Here is a 7,592-nt window from a genome sequence, read left to right as displayed (position 1 = left end):
CTTAACCTTCTCTTGTGGAGGCTAAACAGGTTCAGGTCCCGTGGCGCCCAGAACTGGACGCAGTACTCCAGCTGCGGCCTGACCAGTGCCGCATAGAGGGGGAGGATCACCTCCCTGGACCTGCTCGAGATGCAAGTGCCGCATAGAGGGGGAGGATCACCTCCCTGGAACTGAGCCCAGTTTTACTTGGCAGGTGCCCAAGTTAAGCAGGAGAAAGCCTGGCAGTGGGAAGAAGACAGCTAGGTCATTCCTCTGGGGAGTAGGTGGCTTCCTGGGTTGGACCTGGTTGCAGTCATGGCCTGGGCTGTACACTGACTAGTCCCCAGGCATGGTGGGAAAGCAGCTGATGTTTCAGCTGGGGTCCATCTGTTGGGAAGAGGGCTGGAGGACTGGGCTGAGCGAGTTGAAGAGCTGTGGGGTGGAATCTCTTGTGGAGACTGATGTTGGGGGAGGCAGAAGGGTCATCCCTGACCTGGAAAGGCGGAGTCAGGGGCCAGAACTGAGGAAGCACCTTCCAGCTGAAGGGCAGATGGATGGGAAGCTGCCATTAGAGACATCCTGAGACTGGTACACTGAAAGGGGGTAAAAGCCTAGGCTCCTAGCTGGCCCCCAGAAGATGGGGCCAGTCAGGAGCCCAGCCGCCATGCCCTTCAAATCCAGATGCAGGGAGGCAGACAGCTGTTTCTGGTTCCTGAAGTGACCTACAGTTATGTTTTCTCTGTAAAAAGCAGCACTTAGGTACAACCATCCAACTCAGGGACATTTTTTTTACTGACAATCTGCAAACTTTTTCCCGATGACCAAATTTTTAATAACCGATGTTTTACATAACACCCTTGCACTCTGATTCCCCCTGACTGCGCCCCACACCACGCCACCCCCTGCCCCCAACCCCCGTTCCTCCATCCTGGCAGGAACGCCCATCCATTGTTTCTCCTCCCTTCTGGCCCTGCAGCTCCAGCCTGCTCACACCACCCATCTCCCTGTCCCAGGCAGTGCCTCAGAGTGTGTGGGGCCACATGGCCCTACCTACTTCAAGGAGAGCTGCTATTACAGGCAGGACATGACCAACAGGACACAAAGGCAGAGGTGGGGAACTATGGAGGCTCTCATGGGCCTCAGAGACCTGATGGAGAGTTGCCTGCTCTGTCTGCCCATCAACACTTGCATCCAGCCTGATTCTGATCAAGGATCTTCAATCAGGCTCGTGGTTTCTTAGTTTTTAATGGTTCACCATTTTTACAGACTTTATGGACAAGCATTTTTAGTTTTTTTTTTTAACTTGGGTTGTCCCTAAATTTACAGACAGCTGGCAATCCTGCTGGCACTGTACAAGCACTTAGGACAGAGGATGCACTCCTTTACCACTCACCCCAGCCACAAGCAACTGGGCATGACTTGCAGGCACTCTTACCCACTTTCAGCAAGAAAGTTACAAGAAGCCTTGGACATATCTCTTCCCTCCCTGCCTTCCCTCACCATCCATTAGCAAAGGGGTAATCTGCCACCAAGAGATGGGCATGTACATGAGCTAATCTCAGTCTCTAGCCAGTGATTTTTTAATACAGTATTTGTGTCTCCACCACAGCCGTAACCCAGACCATGCTCGCCACTCCCAGGGTATCAGATCATGAACTCCTTTGGGGACAGAGGGGTTTTTTTTTAAGTGGGAACAGCTGCTCTGCCACAGCAGTTGTGGGCACCTGAGGTTATATGGAGGAGGGCTGGTCATGGGTATTCCCAGGAAGGGCAGAGGAGAACTGTGGCAGAAAGCCACCTTGGTTTCTCCCCAAAATCTCTGCCCTGTGACAATGTGATAAAATCTCTGTGCTGTGACCATTTGAGCAGGGTGGGCTCATCAGAGGAGACCGCACCCTTGCCCTGTCTCTTTAGGTAACTTGAGCTAGCTGCTTTCCTGAGGGAGGGGGGGAAACCTGCTCCCTCTGCCTACGGGACTGGTACCTGGGTGAGGGGCATCTACCTGGTGGGCTGGAATCTGCCCGGTAACAGGTGATGTATTTCAAATTGGTTGGCTGGCAGCCAACTGGGGCTGGCCTCCACTGGACCAGTGAATGAGGTCACAGGGGCTATATAAGTAAGGACGGGCGAGGAGGCGGTCTCTTCGGCCATGAGGTGAAGCAGCAGCCAAGCGGGGGACTCAGAGGAGCATAAACATCTGAAACTGGCTCTCTCACCCCAAAACTCATGAGCAAGGAACCACCTGCCTCCAAAGGGAAACTTCACCGGCCTTTGGAGGATGCTTGTGAGTAAGCTACTCAAGATCTGGGTAGATATCGAGCTGGCAGTAACTCAGATGCGGGATCAAAAGGCTGCCTCAGCCAGACTGTTTGCTCTTTAGGATTTCTAGGATATTGCTCAATCTTGTGCCCTATTTTCACCTTACCCCGGTAATCAATAAAGTCCTCCTTTGTGACCGGTGTGGGAGGCTTATTGAGGGGTGGGTCTAAATTATGCCTAAGAGGGCCCCTTAGGTCTGTGGACTAAGGGAGACTGTACGTTTTGCCCCCGACTCGGGGAAGTGCCCCAAGTGCCTGTACTGGGTCGAGTACCCGTCGGACTATTAGGCCTGTGTTTTCCCGAGGACACAGGGCCGAGACAGTCTTTTCTCGGGGTGGTGGCAGCTACGTTACCCCCAGACTAGCGAGTGTGCTCCGGGAGAGGGGTCGGCCGAGCATAAGGCGCCCCTAGGGAGGCACTCCGAGCCTGGCAGGGGGTCGGGCGCAGGGAGGTGGGCGGCTCAACACAGCCGCAAGAACCATAGGCTCTGACACCTGTCTCCAGTAGTCTAATAGCCGAGGCATGCTAGCGAGCCATGCTCAGACGTATTACTTGAGCAGGCAGAGGGTGTTGCTTATGAGGCATGGCCTTTATTTTTGCCTGTGTCTGAAGAATTAAAACCACATTGCACTTTTGGTGCGCTCAAGGCACATACCTAGGCCCTGAAATATATGGAAGGACAGATTGTTAGGACACTAAAAACAAGCAGGATGCTGGCATGAAGTTACTTTTCTCCAGTAGATCTACGTCTGAGTGCATGGGACTTTCTGTGTGCCCTTCTCTGTGCCCGGGATGGGACCTCATTACTGATTTCATCTAGGTTTTAAGCTCAAGCAGAAGAACCGTGTGCCTTAAGCATAAGAGATGCCTCATGCCAGCCGGCATTGAAGAGATCAGCATAGGAAGAGATGATCTTTTCAACTCCATTCCCCAAAGGCCGATGGGTTGTTAATTCCCACCCGTGGGGACTTGTGAGTCCCATTCTGGAAAAAAAACCTTGGAGCATTTAAAAGGAGCAAGACCCAAATAAAATTCTGTAGAAAACCCATCAAGAATCGATGCAGTTGACCCAAGAGCAAACACTTTTATATGATTTTGGAGAACACTAGGAAAAACATGTTACTTCTCCCAAAGGTTCTCTGGGAATCTTCCAAAGGTCTCAGCTCAACGTATCATCGGACAGGACTGCACATCTGAAGTGAGGGCACCATTAACTAAGATGGAGCATGGCCCCCTGACACTGGGGTATATCAGAGATGGATTTAAAGCAACCTGCTTTTCCTTCTTCCATGCACGACTGGAGCAGAAATTGAATAAATGAGCATAGTTCTACTGACATCAATGGGGATTTGCCATTTTATGTCAGCTGAAACTCTGGCCCACTGACTTCGGCAGAGTCACTCCAGGCGTTTGGGAGCATAAGTGAGGAGAATCAGAGCCATGAAATCCAATGTGCAGCCGTCTCCAGCTTGAATACCCATCAAGAGGATCAACAGGCCATCCCTGTCCTGTCTTGTCTCCATGAAACGCACGTCTGGGTGTGGCAGACCTCCCTTACGCTCCCCAACATGTTCCTACCAGGAGCTACATCAAACCCTAGAACATGACACGTGTCCCTATCAGGAAATATATCAAACCCTGGAACATGACAACATTAACATTTATTTGAAAAGGGCATAAAGATGAAAATATCCTGACCAAAATGTGACCGTAAACCATTCAGACAACATATGCTCCCCCTCAATCTCAACCACCGTCACAAAAATGATACAGTGCTCCCGAAGTACACAAATGGAAACGTACACATGCACCTACACCAGGTTTATATAAATATATTTATATCATATGTATATATATATATACAGTATCTATACTAAACGTGAACATACAAACAGGGCAATTACAATGCACGTGGGAGACATTTACAAGATGGAGTTCATGTTTCCAGGTTCGACGCTTAGTGCAAATAGAGCTACCTATTTCCGAGAGGGGAGAAGGAGGAAGCATCTCAGGGTAGGCTGAGAACAAAACATGCTGGTTTTGTGCAAGACAAGAGTAGAAGGGAGATGGTTTCAGTCTCAGCTGTGACCCCACTCAGCACATTCAGAGGCCGCTCAAGCATCACATGGCACCAGTCAAGAATACAAGGATCACCACTATCCCATCAATGACTGGGGAAAGGCAGGGTTGAAGGGACCTCAAGGGATTGTCTAGTTCACCCCTCTTTACTCTGAGGCAGAATTAAGCGTATCAAGACCACCCCTAACAGGCGCCCGTCGAACCCTGGATCACAGGAACGTAGGGCTGGAGAGGACCTCATCTAGTCCAGCCCCTGCTCAAGGTAGGATCATCCTTGGCTAAACTATCCCTGCCAAAACTATAAGGATAGGGATTTCTGGGGTGACCTGGTCCAGTGCTTAACTCTCCTCAAAGCTGGAAGTTTCTTGCCTAATATCTAACCCAAACATCCTAAACCGCAAATTAAGCCGGCTACTGTTTTATCATGGAGAACCACTAATAGTTGATGTGTCCTTCCTCCATCTACCTTGGACAAGTGGAAGCTTCCCATCAGCCTTCTCTCTTCCTGACCCAACACACACAATTCACTCCTCCTCCTCCCTTTTTCTGTAAAATGAGGTGCTGAAACTTGGTGCTGAGGCCTTACCAGACCTGGGTAGAGCAGAGTAAATACCTCCAATGTCCTACACAGCACTCTCATTAACAGATCCCAGAATAGCAATTGCCTGTTTTGCAACTGCATCCTATTCTTGACTTATAATCAGCATGTGATACACTGTTATCTCCAGAGGCTTGTCTGCCATGGTGCTGCCTGCACTGTCCATTTGACTTCGAGTTTTTCTCCTTCTTAAGTGCAGTACTTTGCACTTGTCTTGACTAACTCTGAGATTTCAGACCAGATCTCCAGTTGATCCAGGTCTTTGCTTGGCTTTGCATCCAGTTTGAATGACTAGTCCTTTCCTCCAATGTACGTCCAGTCACTCCCAGCCCAGTGCCTTCTGCAAATTTTAAACAGGCCCCCCAGTTCCCTCCCCCAAATACCGCCTGAACTATAATCACCCCTTCTTGGGCATGTCTACATGTAATTTACACCGGCTTAAATTTACTGCGCAGTAAGCAGAAATAGGTTGGCGTCTACACGTGCAGGCATTAAAGTGCATTAACACTGCGTGTGGACTGACTTGGAACTAAAGTTAGTCCCAAGTCAGTCCACATGCACAGTGTCACAGTGTTACTGTGCGGTAAGGAGTCTATACGTGCGTTATTGTGCAGCAACTAATTGGGCGTAAATTTGATACCTGCATGTTGCAGGTATCCATTTTAAGTGCAAGTCAGTATAAACCACCATATTTGCTGTGAGATACAGGCCTGCACATGTAGACGTGCGTCCATGCTGCGCAGTAATTTTGGTGACTGCGCAGTAAATGCACATGTGTAGGTGCATCCCCTGTGAACAAAAGAAGCCTAAAGAGACTGACTTTGTTATATAGCAGTTGGGTTTCAGCACTGGTGTTCAGACTGAACCTAGTTCACTGTTTGCTTCGGCTAGTTGTAACTCCATGGCTTTAAAAAAAAAAGTTTATTTTCATTCCATTAAAAAAAAAAGAAATTTTCATTGTGTAATTTTGATTTGCAGCTCCTAGGTCCTCATTTATTTGAGGGAAATGTCCACGCTTTCTGCCCTCATGTTGAAAAATGCCTAAGTGCTGTTTTGCGTTTCTCTTTCCAGGCAGGAGAAAGTAGGTCAACAAGGAGTGAAAACATTCACTTTAATGAGTGAAAGCACTATTCCCCCTCACATTTTATGTTTTTATTTATAACTTCCCTTGCACACTTTTCAACTAGGAAAAGGAGGAGAAAGAGCTGAAAACAGAAAAAGAGAGCAAATGGGGTGGGGGGAGAGCAAATGGGGGAGAGGGGGCAGAAATCTTCCAAACTTGCCAGGAAAAATCTTGGGAATTTCTTTTATTTTGTTTTGAACTGTTCTAGCTTTTAAAAAATCTTGAAAAATTGTTAGACAAAAAATAACTAAAAAAAATGAAAATAAGTGTGTCCCCCCCACAACCAACCAACAGAAGACCCCTCTCAGATGACCTGTTTCTTGGTTCCCATCATACATAACCAGCAATATAGACCCAACTCGTTCCTCTAGCTTCTTCCCTCCCTTTATTCTGGAGCTCTTGTAGAGAGAGGCCTTTCCTTGGGTGTATGAAAATCGGTAAGTGCCGGGGTAGCAGCACTGGGGCTGAGGGTTACGGGCGCTGCCTGTTTAAAGTGTTCACAGTGCAGATACGGGGTATTCCCGGTTCGGGGGTTACAATCGCCCACCTGTTTTCTCAGACTTGCACACCCCCTCGTGAGCTGCCGAACCGAGCCGGGGCTTCGATGGTCCATAGGGTACATGACAGGGGAGGCACTGAGGGACCGGCTGGGAGGTCGGGGGGTCGGAGGGTCCAGGGGGTCAGGAGGTCCCAGGTCTGGGGGGCCAGGAGGATTCTGCACGGTGTCTCGCTGTTACTGCCCCCTCTCCATGAGCTGAGCAAAGAGGCAGGGAACGGGATCAGCTGGGGTTTGTCACGGGCAGTGGTTTTCAACCTGTGGTCCGTGGACCCCTGGGGGTCCAAAGGCTATGTCTAAGGGGTCAGTGAAAGATGACGATGATCAATCCAAAGGGCTATCAGGGCCTCAATTAACAACCAGGATAACCAGGAAGGGCTGGCGATGACTTCTCTCCAGCCAGGCACTGCCCCACGCCCTGGCCGTCCAGGCCTGGGGGAACACAGCAGGGCCCTGAGCCTCCACTCCTGGACAGGACAGGAGATGCCAGCCAGTGATGTGACGCTCCTGCGCAGTCGTAACAAGCTACCGCGCAATCAGCATCACCAAGGAGGCACTGGGGGACACTGCTGGTTACTGCACAGTCATTTAGTACTTGTGTGTGCAAGTATTAAGTGACTACGCAGGAACAGCTGTGCTGGGAGCGTCTCGTGTCCATGCAGCCACCAGGTCTGAAACATCTTTTAGTTCATATTCCAAAGCTGGCAGATTGCCGCTTGGCAGCACCTTGTTAAAGTGCTTTGGACTTGACAGTCCATTTGTCCTGCAATGTGCCTTGTCCGCTATGATCCTGCCACGCGGAAGCAAACACAACCTCAAATGAGGATTCTCCATTCTGGAACGTTTTAGACCCTTTTTTGCACAGAAACGAATGGCGGCGCAAGGCACGGGGCAGTGACGAACCAGATCCTTCCAAGCTGCTGTTTGCTGTTTCATTC

The sequence above is a fragment of the Crocodylus porosus genome, unplaced genomic scaffold, assembly GCF_001723895.1.
Source record: "Crocodylus porosus isolate Cpor-Errol unplaced genomic scaffold, CroPor_comp1, whole genome shotgun sequence".
Classification (NCBI taxonomy): domain Eukaryota; kingdom Metazoa; phylum Chordata; order Crocodylia; family Crocodylidae; genus Crocodylus; species Crocodylus porosus.
The sequence above is the reverse complement of the archived record's forward strand: the minus strand, read 5'-3'. Positions refer to the sequence as shown.